The sequence below is a fragment of the Marmota flaviventris genome, chromosome 6 (assembly GCF_047511675.1).
Source record: "Marmota flaviventris isolate mMarFla1 chromosome 6, mMarFla1.hap1, whole genome shotgun sequence".
In the NCBI taxonomy this organism is placed as follows: Eukaryota; Metazoa; Chordata; class Mammalia; order Rodentia; family Sciuridae; genus Marmota; species Marmota flaviventris.
The window spans coordinates 56016250-56041352 of NC_092503.1; the positions used below are offsets into that span (position 1 = coordinate 56016250).

At 44.7% G+C, this 25103-nt stretch overlaps 1 protein-coding gene and 1 non-coding gene across 3 annotated transcripts in view; both read left to right on the forward strand.

Annotated features, from left to right (window-relative positions):
- Positions 1–4309: 4309 nt before the first annotated feature.
- On the forward strand, positions 4310–4383 carry Trnaa-ugc (transfer RNA alanine (anticodon UGC)). The gene has a single exon. It is a non-coding gene; the product is annotated as a tRNA-Ala (tRNA).
- An 8495-nt stretch (positions 4384–12878) lies between these two features.
- Bend3 (BEN domain containing 3) overlaps positions 12879–25103 on the forward strand; it is a 35992-nt gene continuing 23767 nt past the window's right edge. Inside the window, exon 1 of one of the 2 annotated variants that reach the window (XM_027928006.2) lies at positions 12879–12972. The gene's annotated coding sequence lies outside the window, so the exon portion shown is untranslated. Of the gene's footprint in view, positions 12973–19846; positions 19868–25103 lie in introns of those variants that run through there. The other variant, XM_071613168.1, reaches the window with a different exon arrangement.

Genomic DNA, 25103 nt, shown 5'->3' on the forward strand with positions numbered 1-25103 from the left:
TCAGCCTCCTCCTCCAGGAAGCTTTCCTGATTTGTTATGGTTCCTTGCTCACCCCTACTTGGGTCTCTCCTCTGATGCACCATATGTTTCCAGGGTTCGTGAAGTTAATTCTGAAAGCTCTGTGAAGACAGGCAACTTGATCATCCACACACACACACACACACACACCTCTCTCTCTCTCTCTCTCTCTCCCCGGGACACCAAAGCCAGGGACATCCTGCTACATCCCCAGTTCCTTTTTATTCTTTATTTTGAAACAGGGTCTCACTAAATCATCCAGGTTGGTCTCGAACTTGTGATCCTCTTGCCTCAGCCTCCGGGGTAGCCAGGATCACCGGCGTGTGTCACTTTGCCTTGCCATTTGTATAATTTTGAAATCTTTTGCCACCTTAAAACTGGCCGTGCCCTGTTCCAAAGAGTTCTGCCACCTGCAAGAGTGCTCGGCCCTTTATGTAGGTACTGAGAGGTCGCTCACCTCTCTCTAAATGGATGTGAGCCAAATTCTATCATGGCCAAAACTCCCTGAGAATATGGGCACATTCACTTCCTCCGGTGCAGCCGAGAGATCCCTTTGATACCTGAGGTCATTTACTTACTTACCTAATGTCAAGACCTAACAAAGGCACTTCCCACAAGTTCAGCCTTCACTTACTGAGAGTCAGGAGGGCAACAAAAGCCTTGGGAAGAATTTCCATAGCTGTCAAAGGGCTTCCTCTCTGTGCTTCAACTTTGTAATATGAAATGTTATCAAATTGTTGGATGTCAACTTGGATGTAACATTTTATTATATAAGCCATTTGAAAACTTTAGTCTTGCCACAAAGATAACTCAAGATACACCAAACATTTGATTCTTGGACACTCACAACATGCAGTATGTGTCTGCCCCCAAACTTAGGAGTTTCTCTTTGCCACCATATACATATGACACTTGTTTATTCTAATGCCTTTACTTTTTAATTCTTAAAAAAATTTATTAGACGAAAGGAACCTAAAACTTGTAAAATTTATAATACAAAATATTCAGAGGAAAGAAGCAGATCTATGTGGATTATTTGATTCCTCTGGCCCTCTTTTCCCTCAAACTCACCCATTTTCAGGTTCCAAAGGGCAATTATTCCCCCTTCACCATGCTGACTAAATAGGTCAGGAGGGTAATAAGGTCATTTATTTGAAGGATTTTCATCTGGTATAGTCCCAACTTGCCCTACTCCTGACCACTCAAATCAGTACCATACTGAGAGCAGCCTCTCTCTCTCTCTCACCACCAAAGAAAATGATGAAACAAAGGTAATTTCAGTGAACTTTCTGCCCCCAAATTTATCATCTTTCCAGAGCACAAAGGTTATATTACTTTAGCTCTTTAAACCAGTAATGGCTCAATAACAACATTAGTGCTTTAAACCAGCAGTGGCTCAGTAATAACTAGTATCAGATGTTTACTATTAGCTCGGTGGCTAAACCTTCAAAGTGTTAAACTCCTTTTGGAGTTTAACTCCAAAAGGAGTTTAACACTTTATTACATATTTTATTACATATTTTTAAAAGTATATATGTAATTGAATTCATGAATTTCCCATGGCAGAATCAAGAAAACAAGGTACTTTACTAGTAAAAGTGAATGTTACACCATAATATATTATTATTGTTGTTGCTGTTATTTTTAATATTATTTTTTGGTAACAAGGATTGAACCCAGGGGTGCTTTACCACTGAACTGCATGCCCAGCCCTTTTTATTTTTAAATTTTGAGTCAGGGTCTCACTAAGTTGGGGTCTCCCTAGTTTTTGAGGCTGGCTTTAAATTTGTGATCCTCTTGCCTCAGCCTCCAGAGTCGCTAGGATTGTAGGTGTGTACCACCACACACAACTCATAATCTATTATTAATTAGATGCTGTGTGAGATAAAATGGAATATTTGATTAATTGGCTAAATTTTTTTTTTTTCCTAAAAGATTTTCCTAGTGCTTCCTTAGAATCCCCAGTATGGGGAAATTCCCAAGCTTTTATAAATAACCTCATAACATGTAGGTTTAATATGTGGGGCAGGATAATATTTCTGCAATATCTGTACTTTTATTTTCCTGGTATTTTCTCTTTTCCTGCCACCACGTAGATATTCCCACCTGGGTTCAGTGTTGGGGAAGGGCAGGGAAGGGCTGAGAGCTGAAACAGCCAACAAGCTTTTGTTTCTTAAAGCTTAAGGCCCTAGAGAAGGGTGCAGGTGGCCTGAGGCAGGATGTCTTGAACAGAAGCAGAAGGGCCCTGGACTGGGTGCTGGCTGAGCAGGGCCACTGCATGAGCTTCCCAGCAGCCTGGCTGAGAGGCAGGACTCTGTCCAGAGAAGATGTGGTTGTCAGCTGTGGCAGGTCCCACTCACAAATTGGAGACAAAAGGGATGGATGTGACCTGCACACAGGCTTTGTGTCTATGCCTGTGAACTTCAGTCATTTCATATTAAACACCAGTAATTTGGGCTGAGGTTACTGCTCAGTGATAGAAAGCATGCTTAGTATGTACAAGGCCCTGGGTTTGCTCCCTAGTGCCAAAAATAAATATTAACAATAATATTTATAACCTAGGCAATTTCACCTAAAAATTTGACAGAGTGTTTCCCTAGCATGCATGAGGCCTGGGTTTGATCCCCAGCACTGAAAAACAACAACAACAACAAAAAAAAAAAAAACAGAGATAGAAGATTGAAGAAAAAAAGATAGTCTAAAGATGGGCTTGTCTTGAAAGACACCTGGAAGCTGCTGTGCTTATTGGAAGAGTGAAGAATGCTCTTGTGGTTTACTTATGACCTCTCCTTACTTGCTCCCTGCAGGCATTTGCGTCACATATCTAGGCAGCCTTGCACAGAGATGACCATGTCCCTGGTTGGGCCTGGCAGAGTCAATGCCACAGGGCATGGAGAGCAGAAAGACCTTGGCTCTACAAGAACTCCATGTGGCCAGAGGCCTGGAGGGCAGAGGCTGAGAGGACTCCAAAAGGAAGGAAGGGACTCAAATATAAACTATAAACATAGTTATTTCATACACAAACACTTGTGCACGCTGCTTCTGCTTTCTCACTGGCATGGGGTACTTGGCCCAAGATTCTGGGAGCCCTCAAGTGCACACAAGATGGAGGTTTCTCGGGGCTGGGGATGTGGCTCAAGCGGTAGTGCACTCGCCTGGCTTGCGTGCGGCCCGGGTTCGATCCTCAGCACCACATACAAAGATGTTGTGTCTGCCGAAAACTGAAAAATAAATATTAAAAAAATTCTCAAAAAAAAAAAAAAAAGATGAAGGTTTCTAGAAGGAGGCTGAAGGAGGACAGCAGAACTTGTTTTTCTTTTCTTATGAGTTAGGTGAGAAGAATGGACATCAGGATTGGGGTTTGGGAGCTGGGCACCACCTGTAATTCCAAATTACAGCCTGGGCCAGTTAGCAAGACCCTGTCTCAAAATAAAATAAAAAGAACTGGGGATATAGCTCAGAGGTAGAATGCTCCTGAGTTCAATAAAAATAAATAAATAAATTAATAATAATAATAATAATAAAGTGATTTGGAGCCTATTGTATTTTAAACGTGTTTGAAAATTATATCGTGATATAGTGGTATTTGTTTAACTTTCTGGGTAAAGTCAGAGTTTAAAGTGGGTTCTGCCAGGCACATGCCTGATATCCTGGCTACATAGTAGGCTGAGGCAGGAGGATTAAAATTTCAAGAACTGCTTGTGTGACTTGGTGAAACCCTGTCTCAAAATAAAGTATAAAGGGCTGGGGATGTAGCTCCATGGTAGAGAACTTGCCTAGCATGTACAGGGCCTAGGTTCAAACCCTAATACCCAACCAGGGAATGGAGTGGTGTTCTATGGGTACCTTCCAGACAGCACTGAAGCTGATTATATGAACTTCTGTGTTTTTGCTGTGTTTGTGGGCTGGGGCTGCAGCTCAGTGGTAGAGCACTTGCCTAGCATGTGTGAGACCCTGGGTTCTATACCCGATACCACAAAAAGAGAATAGAAGTGTCTTTAGGTTTTATCATTTTTATTATTTGTTGTATCAATGAGGGAAAAAAAAAACCCACAAACCTCTGCCAAGTGGTGTGTGCACCAAGAGGATCTCAAATTCAAGGCCAGCCCAAGCATTTTAGCATAATCCTATCTCACAAAAGGTGGGGAGGGTCTGGGTTGTGGTTCAGTGGTAGAGTGTCTTCTTAGCAGGCCTGAGGCTCAGGATTTTAGTCTCTGCACCACACAAAAATAAATAAAGGTATTATGTCCATCTATAACTAATAATATTAAAAAAAAAAAGACTGAGAGCTGGGGGTATAGCTCAGTTGGTAGAGTGTTTGCCTTGCATGCATAAGGCCCTGGGTTCAATTCCCAGCACCACACACACACACACACACACACACACACACACACATAAATAAATAAATAAATAAATAAAAATAAAACATTAAAAAAGACTGAAAGACTGGGGATATAGTTCAGTGGTAAAGTGGTAAATCACCAATATTGAAAAAAAAAAAAAAAAGAAGTTAGGGTTTGAACCTAGAGGCCTGTGCATGCTAGACAAATCCCCTAACTGTTGTGTGCTTGGGCTAGTTATTGTTATTTCAACAGTTCACTCACCACATATATTACCAATACAAATACAAACCAGCTGCTAAAAAAGAAAATATACTAGCTGCTAACCTTAGGCCAGTCATGGTACCAAGGCCACAGGTAACTGCCTCATTTTTAACCACCCAGTAGGGTGGAATGAACCAGGAAATACAAGCGAAAAGCTTAAGCTGCTTCCCGAGGTCACAAACAGAACATATGATTGGCTGGATCCTGGATCCAACTCCAAATCTGCTGGACTTCACACCCCGGGCTGCAAACTGCACTGCTAGCAAGTGCCCCAGCATTTGCCACCACCTGCTGTCTCAGACAATGACAGGAACTGAGGGACAGCAATATGAATGTAAATGGCCAAGGCCCCCAGGAGCAGCAAAGTTAAATTAGTCACATCCTTTAGGAGAAAAAAGGGAAGGCAAATTCCTGCAGCACTTGGAACGTATTAGGTCTTCAATAATTATTCATTAAGTTGAGGAGTGAATTACAATCCACGGAATCTCTCTGGACATTATTTTTCTCATCTGTGTAAAAACAGGGTGACATGGGGAGGTGAAAGAACTTTTCTGCTTCTCAGTTTTGTCATCAAGGGCAAACAGGATGCCAAATGTCATTAACACTACTGTTTCAGACTGAAGAGGCCTTTGCTTGTGGCAGGTACTTTGAGAAACAGTGGTGCTGCCCTCCAGGAGCTTACATTCTAATAGAGAGAGACAGATTAAAAGGCAGTTCCAGCTTTGTGGGAGCAGGGTCAGTCTCTGCGTTAGTCGGCTTGGGCTGTCTCAGGAAAATATAATAGCCTTGGTGGCTTAAATAGTAGAGGCCAGCAGGGCTTGTTTCTCCTGAGGTGTGTCTGCTTGGCTTGCAGAAGGATGCCTTATCACTGTTTCCTCCCATGGTCTTCTCTCTGTGCAGGCACACCTCTTATATCTTTTCCTCTTTTTGTAAGGACATCAGTCCCATTGGATTAGGGCTTCACCCTGTAATCTCATTTAACCCCTATTGCCTTCCCTTTTTTTGTGTGTGTGTATGGTGTTGGGGATTAAACCCAGGGCCTTGTGCATGCAAGGCAAGCACTCTACCAGCTGAGCTATACCCCTAGGCAACGCCCCACCCCATTGCCTTCCTAAGGCCCTTATCTCCAAATAAAGTAGTACCGGTGGGTGGGGGGGAACAATTCAGTTCCTAGTAGTATCTGAGATAGGGTAGAGTAAACTGCTATGGGAGTGCACAGCATGGGCCTCCAACCCACAAATGGGAAACCCCAGGCCTCTTGAGGAAGGGATGGAAGCTCCTGAGTACTAAAGAATGAAGCTGGGTACAAAGGGTGACCTTTTTTTTTTTTTTTTAATGGGCATTGAATCCAAGGGCATTTAACCACTGAGTCACATCCCAGCCCTTTTAATCTTTTATTTAGAGATAGGGTCTCCCTGGGTTGCTTAGGGCCTCACTAATTGCAATCCTTCTGCCTCAGCCTCCTGAGCCATTGGCAGTACAGGCGTGGGCCACCATGCTGGTCGATGATCATTTCAATGCAACTGTGGAGCATAAACAGTCCTTGGTGATTTTTGATTTCTCTTCTTTAACCTTTTTTTGGTCTTTGGTAGGAATGTTATAGAAAGAAGAACCCAAGTGGGGTATAGTGTTGCATGTCTGTAATCCCAGCAATTCAGGAGGTGGAGGCAAGAGGATCACAAGTTTGAGGCCAGGTTCAGTAACTTAGTGAGACCCTGTTTCAAAATAAAAAAGGGCTGAAGATGTAGCTCAGTGGTAGAGTGAGTGCCTCTGGTTTCGATGCTTAGTGTTATAAAAAACAAATTTCTTAAAGTGTGTGGGAGGTCTTTGCTGGGGGTATAACTCACCAGAAGGATACCCTGCATTCAACTCCCAGTACTCCAACAAACAAAACACCCCAAAGATAAAAAGAACCCCAAAACACTTTTCCAAAGGGCAATGAGCCTAGCCAGATGTGTAGGTGCATGCCTGTAATTGCAGCAACTTGGAAGACTCAGGTGGAGGATCTCAAGTTCATAGGTCAGCCTTAGCAATTTACTGAGTCCTTGATCAATAGAGAGCCCTAGATTTAATCCTTACGGGGGGAGGGGATAGAAAAAATTAGAAAAGGAAAAGAAAAAAGGCTAATGAGTGTTAGGCAAGCCACTCTTTCCTTTTGCCTCAGTTTTCTTAGTGGTAAAAGAAGGCAAATCTATTATTTCTCAGGTCCTCATGTGTCATGATTCTAGGGAAATCATTAAGCATATGCAGTTACCTCTTAAGATATTATGTTGCCACTGAGAAGCTTGGAAAATCGGGTAATGAATACTGTAGCCAAATACCTTATTTAGTTTTGGGACATTATTATGCCAAAAGTTAATATTATTCACTTCTTTTTCTGCTTACTCCATAACAATATGTAGAGAAAGGGGGGATTGGTGCCCAGCGTACACCCAGTGTCTCACACCTGTTTGGCATGATTTAGCTGCTTCAGGTGACTTTTGAACTTTTTTGGGGGGTGTGTGTGAGATACCAGCGATTGAATTTAGGGGCACTTGGCCACAGAGCCACATCCCCAGCCCTATCTTGTATTTTATTTAGAGACAGGGTCTCACTGAGTTGCTTAGTGCCTGGCTTTTGCTGAGGCTGGCTTAGAACTCATGATCCTCCTGCCTCAATCTCCAGAGTAGCTAGGGCTATTGGCATGAGCCTCTGTGCCCAGCTTCTGATAGTTTTTTAATTTTTAAAAAACTCTCACTTAGCTAGAGCAGTATAAGTCTCCTTTTTCTTTTTCTTAATGGGCTGATTGCCTGGGAAGTCTGTCTCCACCAGCTCCAGCTTCCTGCCTCTTGGCTGCAACGGGTGGCTTGCTTGAGGGCCCCTGGGCACCCCTCTGGGCATAGGGGCCCTGGTGGCCACAGAGCCTCCAGGCAGTGCTCTGGGCTCAGAATGAACTAGAGTTCAGATTGGCATTTGTTTTCTCAAGGGCTTGAAATTTTGAGTGGGACTGCAGCAGTTTTTACTTTCCCTAATATTTCTTCTTGCAGAATCCTACTGTGTAAACCCAATATCCACTAAAATCAGATCCTAATGGCTGTGTTGGGTGCTTAAAATCTCAAGCTGCTATAAATTATTAAATAGTTCTACACATAAGAAAAAATGTCCATCTAAAATTCTTCAGCTTTTCAGTCAAAATTTCATTTTGGGGATTGGGCAGTAGCTCAGTGGTAGGTAGATCATGCATTTATCCTGTGTGAAGCCTTGGGTTCAATACCCCAGCATCAAAAAACAAAACAAAACAAAAAAACCGAACAAAACAAAAACCCTCATTTTTCCCCACTCTGGGGTCACAGTGTATCTATCATCTTCTTATCTGTCCCTCAATCCACTAAGGGTAGGTGGTTTTTTTGTTTGTTTGTTTTGTTTTGTTTTTTAAGAATAGAAAGGTTGGGCTGGGGTCGTGGCTCAGTGGTAGAGTGCTTGCCTAGCATGCGTGAGGCACTGGGTTCGATTCTCAGCACCACGTAAAAATAAATAAAATAAAGGACCATTGACAATTAAAAAAATATTAAAAAAAAAAAAAAAAAGAATAGAAAGGTTAAACCTCAAGGTGTGTCTTCTTTATACAGGGTTTTTGTTATTACTGTTTGTATGGGGGATTGAACCCAGGGGCACTTAATCACTTGAGCCACATCCCAAGCCCTTTTTATATTTTATTTTGAGACAAGTCTCACTAAATGGCTTAGAGCCTTATTAAATTGCTGAAGCTGGCTTTGAATTTGGGATCCTCCTGACTCAGCCTTTCGGAGCTGCTGGGACTATAGTTGAGCCGCCACTGTACTGGGCCACAGGTCTCATTTAATAGAGCTAACACAAGCTCCCTCGCCCCTCTTTTTCCATCTTTCTTTTCTTTTGTGAGTATTCACAGAATCTGGATCTGCCAGCTACTTCTGTTTGAAGTTGAAGACTTGGCAAAATTATACATCCAGCAGGCAAGAAATAAAGTGGAAATGTCTCACAAGTAATGATAAAATCTGTTAGGTTGTTTTAAGACTTAACTACTGAAAAAAAAAAAAAAGTCCCCTAAATATTGTCTTGGCAACTATAAATATATTTTAGCAATGATAAAAACCTTTACAGTATTGTTAAAAGATATCTGCCATATATGTATATGTATTTGTGTCATTTTTAAAAGTTGTGTAATTTTCCATTTAGTATTTTTATGTTTTACATGGCCAATGTCCCTCTTGTTGCAATTACTCAGGTAAGATTGAAAATGAGGGCCTTAAACTGGGTATGGCAGCACAACCCATAGTTACAGCTACTGGGGAGGCTGAGGGAGGAGAATGGTAAATTCCAGGCCAGCTTCAGCAATTTAGCAAGACCTTGTCTTGACATGAAAAATAAAAAGAGGTGGGATGTAACTCAGTGGTAAAGTATCCCTGGGATCAATCCCCCATACAAAAAAAAAAAAAAAAAAGCCAAGCACCATAACGCACACTTGTAATGCCAGCAATTTGGAAGGGTGAGGCAAGAGGATCAAAAGTTGAAGGCCAGTCCTAGCAAGATCTTATCTCAAAATAAAACGAGTGAGGATGTAGCTCAGTGGTTGAGTGCTCCCTGGGTTCAGTTCCCCATCCCCCCCAACCCCCGGCGCCCCTCGAGGGTAGAGCGCATGCTTTAGCATGTGCAGGACCCTGGGTTCCACATCCAGCACAGAAAAACAAAACACAAAAGAGTTCCTCATGCAGGTCTCCAGGCACATATCCTTATGAACTATCAACGACTTCTTAAAGAGTCGTACTGGGCAAAGATTTTACTTTAATTTTATTTTAATTTTTTAATTTTGAGACAGGGTCTTACCAAGTTTCTGAGGCTGGCTCTAATTTGCGATCCTCCTGCCTCTACTTCTCAAATCGCTGAGATTCAGTGAGGCATGTCGCTCTGAAATTTTGCTTTTTTTTTTTTTTTTTTTTTTTAAATAGCACTAGTGACCGAACTCAGGGGCGTTTACCACTGAGCTACATCCCACCCTTTTTTATTTTGAGACGTGGAGCTAGGCGTGGCTGTTCACTGCCCCTAAGCCCAGCCACTGGGGAGGCTGTGGCAGGAGGATCCCAAATTCAAGGCCAGTCTTGGTAATTTAACTAAACCCTCTGTCAAAATAAGAAGGGCTGAGGATGTACCTCAGTGGTAAAGTGCTTCTGGGTTCGATCCCTAGTTAAAAAAAAAATTTTATATATATATATATATAAATATATATATATATATATATATATATATATATATATATATATATATATATTTTATATATATATATATATATCTCCCTGGGATCTTGAGACAGGATCTCCCTAAATTGCTGAGACTGACCTTGAACTTCCCGTCCTCCTGCTGAGCTCAGGAGTCTCTAGAATTACAGGTGCATGCCACCAAGCCCAGCTTTTACTTTTTATATTTCCTTATTCTAATTCTTTATTCCTTATTCTCCTCTTCTGCCATGTTTATTCAAAATTGTTGGTAGGGCATTATTTTTATCCAATGCACTTTTATAACTATTATTTTTTTCTTTTAGATGATGATGATGATGGTGGTGGTGGTGGTACCGGGGATTGAACCTAGGGGCGTCCCATTACTGAGCTACACTCCCAGCATTTTTTTTTTTTTTTAAAGAAAAGGTCTTGTAAAATTGCTGAGGCTGGCCTCTAACTTGCAATCCTATCTCCACCTCCAAAGTAGCTGGGATTACAGGTGTTTGCCACCACTCTCTGCTTAGAACTATTATTATTTTAAGATTCCAAAATTAGATACTTTCTAATACATTTGTTTTCACCGGTCTCCATTGCTTTCCCTTACTCTTTATTTAAAAAAAAAATCAAAAGAAACAATTTTTTTTTTTTACATAAATATCAAAACCATTTGAAGGTAAGTACTTTTATTTCCCAGCTACTAATGTCAGTACATTTCTGTTGATGATTGTTTGGAATAAACATGCTTTTACAATAATACCCAAGGTCAGTGTAAGTGTCCTGATATGTTTTGAAATGTTAGTTACATTAGTTAAGGAAGGCTACTTGCCTGGGATACTATTTATTAATAAAAATATTGTATTTGCAAAATCTTTTGTTTCTAACAATAGGAATAGATATGTTAATTTCTATTGTTTTATTACTTAAATACCTGAGTTGTGCTGTGAATGATTGGCTAAAGATATATCCCTTTTCATTGTACATTTCACCTTATCTTTCTAAAAATTTAATAGGGTCATTTTACATTCTTAAAGCAGTACAGTAAAATAGTTTAAATGCAAAATGAGCTTAAATGCTACTCAACTCTTCTACTGGAAAATCCTAGAAAACAACTAATGAAATGCAATTTATACTTTTAAAATTCTAATTATATGTCACATTAAACTGAAGGTGAGAATAAAACTGCTGCATCTGTTAACTATGACAAGGGATGTGTTATATCATACATGTTATTTAACGTGCAAGTGTAAAAGTCAAGTTCCCTGCAGAAATCCAAGTGCCTCCACTTTGTCTTCAGGGAATGTATAAATTAACCATTCTCAGTCGTCCTCCTCCCTTCCTCCCTCCACCCTATTTTAAATGTAGATAGGGCGTACCAAGTCTTTTGAATTTGAAGGGCTGCTATCTCGGCCCCATTCTTTTCATCATCCTGTTTTGAATGACACTGAGCACGTATAGATTCTTTTATAAAAGCACCCCCTGGATGCGGGACTCAGTCCTCCAGGCTGCTGGCTAATTTTGCATAGCAATTAGTACTGACTTCTCCAAGTCTGCAATCCAAATACAGCTGAGAACGTTCAACAGAGTTCCTCAAAGGTCCTAGATAACCGAACCCTGTGCCTTATGATTTCAAATCCGAAGGGGAGGAACTTGCATAATTACTAAATTCCCAATTGGAGTGGTCTGGAGGAGGATATGGTAATCCAAAACTATACGTTAATTCAAACCCTCGCCGCGACTGGGCAGCAAGGAGCTAGCATATGCCTTCTTTTAAAATCTATTCTACCTATTCAGTGACCGCGCAGGGCTGGGCCACATGGTCCTGTCTTACAGCCAGTCAGCTGTGAGCAGCAGATGGGATCATTTGCATTTTTCTCTTCTTCGATCGGCAAATTAAAGGATTTTTAAAGAAAATTTACATTCTCATTGTTTGCCTAAGATACTAACGTGTCCTAAATGTTGAATTGGGTTTTTCTCTCACCTAGTCACTGAGATTTGAGAAAATACCCGAGGCGTAGGTTTCCTACTTATCAACTTGGAACCTACAATCCCGGAGTTAGGAGTAGACAGAGTCAGTCTTTACTGAGTTAGTGACTAGTGTTTTTGTTTTAAGAATTCCACGTAGATATCCCGTGGGTTTGTGTTGGTGGCGCGTGAGTCGGAACGCGCATGCTTCTGAAGCTTTCGTCCTTAATCTCAAACGTAAAAACTTCGGGTTGCAAGTAGAAAGCAGATTTTTAGCTCTTAAGGCTTACAACTGAGGCGGCCAACCCGCTGGGGGAGTGGCCCCAGCCAGGGTTTCCCAGCGCCGGGGTCGCTCTCCCGCGTCCCGCCGGACTCCATGCCCGCTCCGCGGGACCGAAGGGGGCACTGCGCCCCGATGTCTTTGTGCTGGCCGCGGCGCGGGAAGACCGGGCCGGGTGTCCAGAGCCACGGCCGAAATGCAAAAAATCGGGAGAAGTGCGGACGCGAGCGTGAAGACGTTTCGTACTGTTGTCGTCCCGCGGGGGAAAAAAGTAGAAGGAGGCATTTCGGGCCAAACTGTCGAGTCTGAGAAACCACGTTTTAGAGAAATGACTCACGGGGGTAGAGCACACGGTGTGCAAAGGACATTGTTCGCTAGCGCCTGTCCGGCGCGCCGTGGGTGCGCGGCCACCGCCCCCCGCCCGGGCAGCCCGCGCGGGCCCACGTGGAGCAGCGCGGCGCTGGCCGAGCGCGCCCGACCGCTCGGGTCCCCGGAGTGCGCGCCCCAGCACCCCGCCGCGGCCGTTCACGCCCGAGCGCCACCGCTGGTCCCGCGTGTGCCCCGCTGAGGGGGAGGGGCGGGCCGGGGGTGGGGGCGGAGGGGTTGTGGTTCCACTGCAGCGGGGGCTCCTGTGTCCTTGTGCGGAAATGACACACGGAGTCCCGTCACGTCACGCGAGAGCGCAGCGCACGGACACACACAAAGAGAGGGGAAAATACACGGCGCCCGCCCGCCCGCCGCCCCCAGCAACTCCCCGGGCCGCCCCGGCCAGGCCCTCCGCGCGCGGCCCCCACTCCCGGCCCCGCGCCCTCCCCCCGCACGTGGCGCCCAAACTCGGCGCGGGCCCGCTCCGCAAAGTACAGAACTCGTGTCCCAGGTAAGTGCGGGGCGGACCGGGCCGGCCGCGCTGTGGCGGCTCCGGGGCAGACAACCGGAGAGTGGCTGCAACATCCATGCCGGGGTGGGGGCGGGAGCAGGGGAGGGGACGCGAAGGGGGGCTGCCCTGAGCGCGCCCGCCCGGAGGAGCGCCCACCCCCGCGCAGGGCCGAGCCGCCGGAGCGGGAGCCCGGCGCCCACGGGCTCGCCGCGCCCATTGTGCCGCGCGCCCCTTTGTGCCCGCTCGGAACGCCGTGGCTCCATGGCGTTCCGGGGAGCTCTGGCGCTGCGCGAGGGCGGGGGAGACGCACAGTGGAACGGTCCTCGCCGCCGCCTGCCCCACTCGCGCCGCACTCCAGCCCCGCACCCCCGTCGGCCGCCGCGATGGAGCAGCCGGGGTCGCCGGAAGACTCTGCGGAGCCCGCGGTGGCTCCGCGTTCGCGCTCGGCGGGCCGCAGTGGGGGACAGCGCGGCGTGTGGAAGGGGGTGTCTGAGCGGGAGCAGGGGGCGGGGACTGAAGGGAACTGTAGAGCGGGGAGCTGGAGGCCGAAGAGCCGCCGCTTGGAGGGACGCTGCCTCGGGAGTCGGCTAAGGGAGCGAGGCAGGCCGGCTGCTGCTGCTGTTGCGGCGGCGGCGGCCGAGAGCGGAGAGGGACAGGCCCCGCCGCTAGGGGGCGCGGCGCCCTCCCCGGCCGTTCCACGGCGGTCCGCGGTTCCCGCTGTCCCAGAGCTGGAGGCGGGCCCGGCGCCCTGGGTGTGCACCCCGGCTGGCTTGAGGCCTTCCTGGCCAGCCGCGGAGCGACAGCCTGCGGCGCTCGCAGACCCTGTGACTGTCCTTTCCCTCTCTATGGTGGACGTGATTTCCCACGCAGACTTTACCTTCGCTTTCACTGGGAGTTATGTAGCGACTATTTCGAGGACTTTGTGCGCTAAGATGTACAGACACATTGTCTATTTTTCTATGTATTTTTATTTAAGGGAAACCAAGGTGCTGCTACTAGTTTGATTGCTCTCTCAGGTAGCTCATCTGGGAAGAATATTGGTCGTGGAAGCCAACCAGATAAGGGTACTCAGAAATATTGAATTTCCCCCTCCCCACCCCAGCCCACCCCCGTACTAGGGATCGAACCTTTGAACGTCACCTTCTTAAAGTAACTTTTGAATGTTTTGCTACAGATGTTACAGGGTTGCGGGTTGAGTGCCAGAATGCTAAGGCTGCAGGAAACTGAGGCAAGGAAGAGAGCCTTTCAGGCTAGCTTGGTATACACAGAACAGGGATGGAAAAGATTGTTTTGCTGTCCTGTGTCCCACCTCCATGGCACAGTTTTACTCCTTTTTTAAAATTGTTATGTTTAGATAACTGGGGATTGAACCCAGAGGCAATTTACCCCTGAGCCACATTCCTGGCCCTTTTTATTTTTTTATTGAGACAATTGCTGAGACTGGTTTTGAACTTGCCGTCTCCTGCCTCAGCCTCCCTAGTCACTGGGATTACAAAAGTGCACCACAGCACCTGGCGCAGTTAAAAAGAGTCAACTCTTTGTGTAACTATCCATCCTTAGTTTCTGGGTTTATATTACTATGCAGGATCCCATCGGCTTCCGTCAGTACTGAAATTTGGGTAAGATTATTTTAACTAGTCACTGAACCAGTATCTGATAATTTAGTAGATACTCATTAAATGTTTGCTAAATAAATGGAGAGATCTTGTATTCAAGAAAAAAGAGATGTGGTGAGAGTGGCCAGTTCCTGATGGCAAGTTCACCACTATGTTTCTGGCCCCTGAAATTCACAGATTAAACCAGAGCCTTTTAAATCTGTTGCATTCAAAACTACTGCCAGCCAGGTGCCATGGTTCGAACCTTTAATGCCATCGACTCAGGAGGAGGGCAAGTTTGAGACCAGCCCTTAGGCTCTAAGCAGCTTAAGAATCTTGTCTCAAATAAATAAAATAAAAGAGCTGGGGCAAAGCATCCCTGGGTTCAGTCCCCAGTATTAAAAAGAAAAACTTCTGTCACCCAACATGGACTTTACTAGAGAAATCATCTCCTTATTGGAGTAACTTAATAGGAAAGCTTTATGTTGTTATATCCTGACCCATATACACTCATATACAGCAAGAAGAGAGGCCAGTTAGGACCCAGAAGACAAGATAGCTGGCCTGGCCATAATCTGTTGAAGTGTGCCACATTGACACACTGTCTTTCTTCTTGGTGCCCCCTGCTCCCCATGAGCAAAGCCATGGCAGAGTGACTAATAATTAGGAAAAGGATTCAACCCTGATATAGATTGGATTAGGTGAAAATTTAATATCCTCCAGGAATGTCCCATATCCTACTTGCTGGCCTTGAACTTGGGTTACTCCTGCCTCATTCTCTCAGGTCACTGGGATTACAAGCCTGTGCCACCATGCCCAGTTTAGATTATAATTTTTTTTTAAATAAAATTTAAAGAAAAAAAAAATGCACACACTGAAAAAAGTGAATATTTATGTGCTGCAGTAGCATCCCCTTGTTCTCAGTTGCTTTCCCCCTCCGTACCTGACAAGTGCTGTTCTCCTTGTCCTGAAACTTCATCATCTCTCAAAATGACATTTCCACCCAGAGCTCTTGTGATTTCTGGAATCAGCTGCCACAGGACCCTGCACATTCCTGGCTAAGAGCTCTCTGTGTGCTTGCATCAGGCTTCCAGTGTGTTAAACAAGAGAGGTGCTTTCATCTGGGTTAGTACCTAGCATGTTTGTGTGTCAATTTTGTCCAAAAACCAGACTTTTATAAATTATTGTTTTAGAGCTGATGTTTTCCCAACAGCTGCTCTGATCACATGCCCTTCCATTTTCAATTGAACTTGAAATATACATTTAAAGTCAGCCATCTTAATTTTTTACTTTCTAGTGAGGGACACCTGTATTCTTTGCTTGCCTGATTTTCTTTTATCACTGGCCACTGAGAGACAGTTGCATCACAGTCAGTGAGGGTGTGGATTGTTTAATTGAACAAATCACTCATAACCTTTTCTTGTAAGCAAGGGACTGTTGGTTTGCACATAGAGCTAGCAAAGTGAAGGACCATGGCCTGCCTGCAGCCATGGGCACAGGTCACACGAGACTGTTTCCTGAACTCGTTAGCTATGCGGGCTCAAGACAAAAGACTTGGGAAAAATGGGCAGTACTGATGAAATTTGGCTTACACCTCAGAAAGTTAGTCACCACTGTCTAGTCCCAAGGTGGAAGCTGGGGTGTGCTCTCCCCCATTCCCACCTGAGCCCAACTTCTGGATGCCAAGGTTGATTCATTATGAGGCCAAGGAGAACCAAAGTGGAACCTGTTAGCTGAGGAAGATATCATGTTTAGTCAGGTTCTGAAAATGCAGCGGCCAAAGGGTTAGACACCAAATTGCAAGCAGGCAGGCAGACAGGAGTGCGGGTTGTACTTTGCTGCCTGCTAAAAGATGAGGTTATGCTTGAATAAGGAAGGCACTGACAATTACAGCTTTAGAAAAACTAAGGGGGAAATTGCCCTGGTTTTGTGAGGACTGGTATTTTTCAAACTACATTTGCAGATGTGTCTAAAAATAAAAACAAATTGCGAACATGTCCTGCAAGTCCCATGGGCACGATGCCAACTGCCAAGAGGGCTGGGTTCTAAATGCAACAAGGCTCCCAGCTGACCTGAGTGCCCGGAGCTCCAGCCCCACAGAGTGGATGGCATGGGAACATTCCTCCAGTCCTTGGGGAGAGCAATTGATTTGATTTCACCTCCCCCCCAGTATGTTTCTTCCATATAAAGGAAAACTTTTGTAAACCTTTAAGCCATTTTATTTGATTTTACAGTTCTTTAAAGAAATGTATCATTAAAATGGCACTTTAATTTTTTTTTTTTTAAACTTTGTAATAGGTCATGCAGAGTGCTGTGTGCCAGACATTTTTTCTTTGGTAATTTTCACAAAAACTCCATGAGGTTGAGGTAGATACGTTCAGCTCCTGTTCATAGAAGAACAAACCAAGGCTTGGATGGGTATGTAAGAAACTCACCCAGTTTTAGATGTGAAATGTAATTCCAACTGGGTTAAAAGCCCTTTTTAAAAAACCAGGTTAAGGGCTGGGGATGTGGCTCAAGCGGTAGCGCGCTCGCCTGGCATGCGTGCGGTCCTGGTTCGATCCTCAGCACCACATACAAAGATGTTGTGTCTGCCAAGAACTAAAAAAAAGATAAATATTAAAAATTCTCTGTCTCTCTCTCTCTCTTTAAAAAAAAAAAAACAAAACCAGGGTTTTAACCTAGTTTTATCTGACTCTGAAGTTTAGGAGGGAATTCCGTTTTATTCAAGGGCAGCTGCATTGGTTGGCTGACAGCTCATCTAGCTAGTTTATTTGCTCTCACAACTGAGCCCAGGCCACAGATGGCTGCCTAATCGCAAGGGGAAAACAGATCTGGGTGCTGCTGCCCCGTTCCTCAGTTCCAGCTCTCCCTGGAAAACTGGAAGGAAGCTGTCATCCTAGGAATCCCCCGACTCCTTTTCCTTCTTCTTGGTCTCGGCAGCATCCCCTTAGTGAGGACAGATGCTGGCCCCTCTTTTTCTCCATCTGCCCAGTAAGAGGGCCCATGTGAGGATTGCCTGGGTTAACATAGGTAAGACCCTTCAAGCATGGAGCCAGCTACATGAATATTAGCTGCTGTCCTCATTTTCTATATTTATTTTTAAAAAATCAATGTGGCCTGTAGCAGAGTCATGAAATTATGCAATGTGGTAGTTGTGAAAGAGTTGAAGTAAAGTTTTGGTCTTTGATAAGACTTTAAAACCCTTGAGTTTGTTTTATTAATGACATCTTGAAGATGACTTGAGCATATTCTCTGTGCTTTACCTTTTGTGTGTGGCAGAGGCTATACATGCCACAGTTCCCATTGTCTCCGGGTCCAGTCACATTCCTGTTCTGAGGCTCACATTCTCCAGGGAATCTGGTAATGAGCATTTGCTTCACTTGACATCTGGAAACAGGTCTGGGGTTGAGGTGGATTTGCCCCTGAGTGGTCTGAGGTCACAGTTGCGGCCGGGCGGCTCTTCCCCGACCTGTACTTCAGCCCATTGGCAAGTCCCAAGCCTAGCAGGCGGATGTTTCTGATTTAGCAGGACAGATTCCTGAGTCAGCTGTCTGGGATTTGAACCTTAAAGTTTCAGGAAGCCCAAGTACTTCCCATTTCTGGGCCTGCCGCTTGTCCTGTGTGACTTGGGGCCAGCCACAAGCCTTTGGCAGCTCTGATTAGCCTCACGCTGCTCTGACAAAGGGCCTGGTCTGGCTCTTCAGAGAACTTGATAGAGGAGCGTAGAGGCCACTCCAGCCAGCCGCCCGTGCAGGCACTGGAGAATGTGTTCCTGTGGAACCCATGGGTCAGTTGGGGAAGAGACTGTTCCCGCGAGAGTCAAGGGCTTTGCCAACTAATTGCTCCCCTAGGTGCCCCAGTTCAGGTTACTATCCTCTTCCTTCCTGTGCTCAAGGAGGCTCCCTGCAGTCAGATCTCTGCGGGACTCCCTGCTCATCCACCTGAGGATGGAACCTGTGTCCTCACTCATGCTATGCAAGCCTTCCACCACTGAGCCCTAGTTCTTTTTATTTTTTAGCCTCAGTCTCCCAAGTACCTGGGATTCCAGGGTGGGTTGTACCATATGTCAGACTTCATGGTCATCTCTGTCAGTCAACTCATGTTTAAAAAACTGTTCAGTCCTGGGTGCCATGTGTGGAAAAGGGCTTTGACAGGCTGGATTAGGCCCAGGATTAAGATGAAAGATTTAGTCCGGCACGGTGGTGCGGGCCTGTAATCCCAGTGGTTTGGGAGACTGAGACAGGAGGATCGTGAGTTCAAAGCCAGCCTCAGCAAAAAGTGAGGTGCTAAGACACTTAGTGAGACTTTATCTCTACATAAAATACAAAAATAGGGCTGGGGATGTAGTTCAGTGGTCAGGTGTCCCTGAGTTCAATCCCCAGTAACATCCCCCCACCAATAAAGATGAAAAATTTGGAAACATATCCTCTAAGAAGTGTGTGTGTGTGTTTTGTTTTGGGTTTTTTTTTTCTTTCTTTCTTTTTTTTTTTTTTTTTGTGGTACTGGGAATTGAACCCGGGTGCTACTGCTGAACTATATCCCCAGTCCCTTTTATTTTTTATTTTGAGCCAGGGTCTTGCTAAGTTTCCCAGGCCAGCCCCTCTAAGTTCCTGAGCCTGACCTCAAACTTGCAATCCTCCTACTTCAGTCTTTGGTATTACAGGTATGCAGTACTGTATAGCTAAGCGGGAATATATATATATTTAATTTATATTTATTTAATTTTTTTTGCAGTACTTGGGATCAAACCCAGGAGCCTTCTAACTCTGAACTATATCCCAGGCCTTTTAATTTGTTTTGAGACAGAGTCTTGCTGAGTTGGCTGAGGGTTGGCTCAAATATTCCATCCTCCTTCCTCAGCCTCCTGAGTTGCTGGGATTATAGGGGTATGTTATCATGCCTAGTGGATTATTCTTCCATTCTTTTCTTTCTTTCTTTCTTTTTTTCCTTCCTTCCTTCCTTCCTTTTCTTTTCTTTGGTACCAGGGATTAAACTCAGGGGTACTCAGCCACTGAGCCACATCCCCAGCCCTATTTTTGTATTTTATTTCGAGACAGGTCTCACTGAGTTGCTTGGTTACTGGTTTTTGCTGAGGCTGGCTTTGAACTCATGATCCTCCTGCCTCAGTGACCCGAGCTGCTGGGATTACAGGCATGTGCCACCGTGCCCTGTGGATTATTATGATTCTGATTTTTCATTTTTATAAATTTCTTTTTCAGTGTCAAAGAATTGCTTTCACACTGTAGAATATTTGGAAAGTATAAGGAAAGAATCATCCATAATCCTCCTAATTGGAGGTAAAATTAACATTTGGGCATATTTCCTTCCAGGTGCTTTATGGCATTTTTTAATTACATAGTTGAGATATCCCCAGTGAACTTTGAAGTATGTTATTATTGACTGGGTAGCCCTAAAATGAACAATTGATTTTGAATCTTTATGCGTAATTTAATGCTTAGCTCTTTCTTCCAAAAGAGGTTTTGTATTTGAAGTCTTAACGCTTCAACTTCCTAGCTTTGTATAATGGAAAAAACAATAGTGATTAAAGGCCATCTCAATCCAAGTCACATTCATTTTTTCCCCATTTTCTTTGCTTTATTTATTTATTGCAAATTATCAGTAATTAGTAACTCTAATATTTATGGAGATCTCCCAAGACTAGGATTCCTGTGCTCACAGTGCAACCCAAGAGTTGGGCTTATATTCAGTGTTAAACTAACTGGCCCAGGTCCTTTGCTCTCTGGTCTTTGCTCATTGCTGTGACTCAGGGTCAGAAGTTTCGTTTCGAGTGGGTGAGGCTCTGTAGGTGATAGAAATATTTGGTTAGAGTTTTTGAAATAAATGTGTTGAGGGAAAGCAAGTTCTGTCCTGATTGACATTAACAGTTAATTCCTAGGTAGATTTTTTCCCCCTAGAATTACATTTTTTTCTTTTTCTTTTTTGGTACCAGGGATTGAACCCAGGGGCACTTAACCACTGAGCCACATCCCTAGCCCTTTTTAAATTCTTTTACAATTTTGAGACAGAGTCTTGCTAAGTTGCTGAGGCTGGCTTCGAACTTGTGATCCTCCTGCCCCAGCCTCCTGAGCCGCTGGGATTACAGGCATGTGCCATTCTGCCCAGCTAGAATTAGCCTTGATTAACATTCTTTCTCCTCAGAGTGGGAAAACGGTCTCATAGTTCTGTGTTCGAGTTTAGAAATATTTGCTTCCAGATCACAAAATTTGAGTACTGGGCTGCTCTGCACAGCTGAGACACACAGCCTGTATTTGCTAGAGGTTGAGTTTTGGTTGTTGTAGAAATCTCAGTGCACTGTCCGCTAACCTAGATAGTTCTGATTGCTGTTTTATCTTCTGTCACTTACTTATCCTTCACTTACACAGCAGTTCCCATGATTCCATCTTCAACCTCTGGGTCTTCCTGTCTCTGCCTCTGTTGATTGTGATCCCTGTCAAAAACATCCATAGTTGATTGATCCCCCACAGAGGACTGACCTCATCCCGCATTGGACTGGTAGCTCCCTGTGCATCACATAGCAAGCCATGGAGTGCTCTTGTACATAGTGCTTACCTTCCTGAGCCTTGGGTCCTACACCTATGAGAGGGAACTCCATTAAATGTTCTCTGAGGCAACCTCTCTGCCTAAAATCCTGCCTTCCTTTTAACTTGTAAATTAAGAGTGACAAGAGTTTCTACCTTTCAGGGTTAGTAGGATAAGTAAGTTTACCATAAAGCTCTTGGTACAGCACTTTCCACACCATATTGGCTGGTATTTTTACTGAGTCTCCACTGAGTGTTCATAGTACTGTGCGGGTGTACAGAGGGGTCAAAAGGAAATGGCTTCCAGAAACTTGCCTTGTGTGGGGAGGTTACCCTCTGTGGACACCTGTCACTGCCTGAGGCCTGGTACTGTGTGCCCCACCAACTAGCACATTTTTGGTTTTCAGCCTTCCTTGGTCTCTTCCCAAAGAGACTACTCAATCTCCAAATCCCTGTCTCAAGATCTGCTCCCTTCACCACCACCCCATACTGGGGAATTGAACCCAGGGGCCCTCTACCACTGAGTTCCACCCCCCAGCTCTTTTTACTCTTTATTTTGAGACAAGGTCTTGTTAAGTTGCCCTTGAGTTTGCTATCCTCCTGCTTCAGCCTCCTGAGTAGCTGGGATTACAGGAGTTGTATCAGTGTACCCAGCTTCAAGATCTGTTCTTGAGTGAACTCAAACTAAAACAAGTAGTGATAAAGACATTTCAAGGCCAGGTGTGGTGATGCATACCTGTATCCCAGTGGTTTAGGAGGCTGAGGCAGGAGGATTGCAAGTTCAAAGCCAGCTTCAGAAACTTACTTAGCAAGACCACCCCTCTAAATAAAATATAAAAAATGGGCTGAGGATGAGGCTTAAGGGGTTAAGGAACCCTGGGTTTAATCCCCAGTACCAACAAAAAGCAAGAAACTTTAAATGAAAAAAGCAAGAAACAGGGTTCTCAAACAATCTCAGGATCCCTTTAGACACTTAAAAATTATTGAGGTCCCTGAAGAGCTTTTGTTTTCATGGTTTATAGCTATCAGCATTTACCATGTTGAAAAACTAAAGCTGGCCTACTATTATGTAATTAGTTAAAATCCAATAAACAATATAAAATAATGCCAACTTCACAGGACTAACCTGCCCTAGGTGGCCTAAACTTCCATGTTTTTCTGATATTAGTAAAGTTTTGAAAGCAAACAAATAAAAAGAAAGAAAAAACTAAAGCTGGAAAATACTTAAATATTTATTAACCTTCTGTAAAAAATTTTTATTTTAAAAATTTATTTATTTTTGGTACTGGGGATTGAACCCAGGAATGCTTTCCCACTTAGCTATATCCCTAAGCCTTATAATTTTTTTTTTTGTTGTTGTTGTTGTTGAAATGGGGTCTTGCTAAGTTGCTAAGGGCCTCTCTAAGTTGCCAAGGCTGGCCTCCAACTTGGTGAGCTTCCTTTCTCAGCCTCCCAAAATATCTGGGATGACAGACATACAAAAACATGCCTAGTGCAAATCTCTTTTAATATCTGGCTTAATAGAGGACAGTTGAGGGCTGGGGATAGAATGCTTGTCTAGTGTGCAAGGTCCTGTGTTCTATTTCCCAGTACCAAAAAAAAAAAAAGAATTTCTATACTTCCTCTTTATTCAGCCTCTGAAAAACTCCCCTACAGACCTGTGAAAGAACAAGAGTACAAGGGCAGTAATATCTAGTGTTGTTATGAAGGTAGTTTTGATCTCATGATCTTGTTATGGTAAACTGACCCTCCAAAAATAAAAAAAATAAAACTGCCTTCTTTGTAGTGAGAATCAATTTCTATGATGTTAATACTGCACCCACCATGGCCTGTTTGAGACCACCCACCTGACTAATGGTGGAGTCTGGGAGAGTCACAATATGGGTGCAAGCCATGTGAGCTTGCTGCTGGCAACCCTTTTTAAGAACTGCATTTTGAGAACCATTGATAGAGACAACTGTGGAAGGGCTGGAGAAAGTGATCATGTTTGCCTCCAAAACAGTAACTCAGTGGTTGTACAGGGCACTTTTAAACTCAAAATCCATTTGAATTTTGTTCAACTTAACATATTGTACCTGAATATGTACAAAGAATATTTACAAAGAAAAAAATACTTTAAGTATCTTCCTTTTAAGATGAACTCTAAAAGTGCAACATGTCCTATAATCTGTAACTGTTTGGGATTTTTATTTCTTTGTGGCATGGTTTGTTCTAAGCCTTACATTCACAGTTCTCCCCCCTCAGCTTCCCTACCAACCTCAAGCCAGGTGCCTGTTGATGGGCAGGGTTCAGATTCATCCCTGTTCTAGCATGAGACACAGGGTTACCACAAGTCCTGCAAGTTACTGTATCTTTGTAGCCAATTTAAACACCTTGTCCATTGTAATTTGATATTTGAGTGGCTAAAGCATCCTGTTATTTCTGAACATTTGGAATTACCCTCCCTTGGTGCTTTTTGTAAACTGAAAGCTTTCCTGCTGACCTACTAATCTTCCCCAACCACACACCCTAAATGGAAGATTAAGGTTTGCCCTTCTCACTCCATGTAGGATGGAGACTAGAAGACATTTTAATAAAATTATTTCTCTGAGCTCTGCAACATTTTGAACCTTTCTGTGTTATCCACAGTCACCTTACCTAAGGCTTCTTTCTAGGCTATTTGTTTTAAAAAGCAGGGAGGCACTGAGGAGTGTAGATCAGTGCTTGAGCACTTGCCTAGCATGTGCATGGCCCTGGGTTCAATCCCCAGCTCCTATGGGGGAGCGGGAGTGGGAGCATTTTCATTAACTAAATAAGGCATGGGGGAAGGCTGGTGCTGTTTGAGAGTTAACAGCATCTTGCAACCTGTGGCATTTTAACAAGAAACAGCTGCTAGCTGCATAGGTCTTGGTGATTCTCCTCTCCTCCTCCATTCATTTAACTCTTCCCTTGGCTTGTGCAGAGTTTTTTGAGGGATATGGAACCCCCTCAGGTAGGAAACTGATTTTGGGGGATGTGCATGGTTAGAGTGCCCCACAATTTGAGGTTTGTGCTGAGAAGCATAAGGTTTTGCAAAGGAGAGAATGCTGGGACTAGAGATTCCACACAGTCCACAGGCACAGGTGACTAATGGCAGCAACCTGGCACGGCAGGAGCAGTGAAGCTGAGCTGCAGAGGCTGCTCGCTGCGTGGCTCCTGCACAACCTGCAGTTATGCAATCGAAAGGAATGTCTGTGGCATGCCAGGCATCTGGGTGCTCCGTGTCCACCCACGAAGAGCAGAGCTTGTGACCCTCCACTGAACAGGTGACCAGCAAATGGAGGTCGCTAGGCAATACTCAGCTCCTTTCTACCCAGCTGCAACATTGTTGCTGAGCTGTCTCTGTTCAGGGATGCAGGGAGTGACCTGCGTGCCCTGCTGCAGAAACTTTCCCCCACTGTGGGGTGGAGTCTGTTTCCCAGCCCCCCCACCCCCCAGCAGACTGACTTTCCAGGTAGCTTCCTTGTGGTGAAAGGAGACTCATGTGTCCCCAGCTGCTGCTGGACTAAGCGACCCGAGTCTGGAAGCGGGCCCTGTGTTCATCGAAAGCACCTTACCAGAAGAAGAATGAGAACTCTGTTTCCTCCTCCGACTGGCTGACGGAGGTACAGACAGACTCGCTTTGAACCCTGGTTCTCACTCAGTTGCAGAATGACACAGCGAGTTTCTTGATTGGTGAAGGTGGGATTAAAATAGCTCAGGAAGAGGCGGAGGCACAGTGGCCACTGGGGCTTGGTGCTGGGCATGCAGCTCGTGGGCTGGGATGTTAAAGAGGACCCTGACTCACTCCTCCCCATAGCGGCCAGAGGCAGCTGCAGGTTTTCCAGGCCTTGCAATTGGGAGACTCCCCACCCTCTCAAGCGCATGGCTATCTGCCTGTGTTCTGGGTTATTTCTGTGCTAACCTAGCATCTGCCACTAGTTGACAAAAGAACACAGAAATGTTTTCCAAAGCAGATGCACTCTGGGTGTCTCGA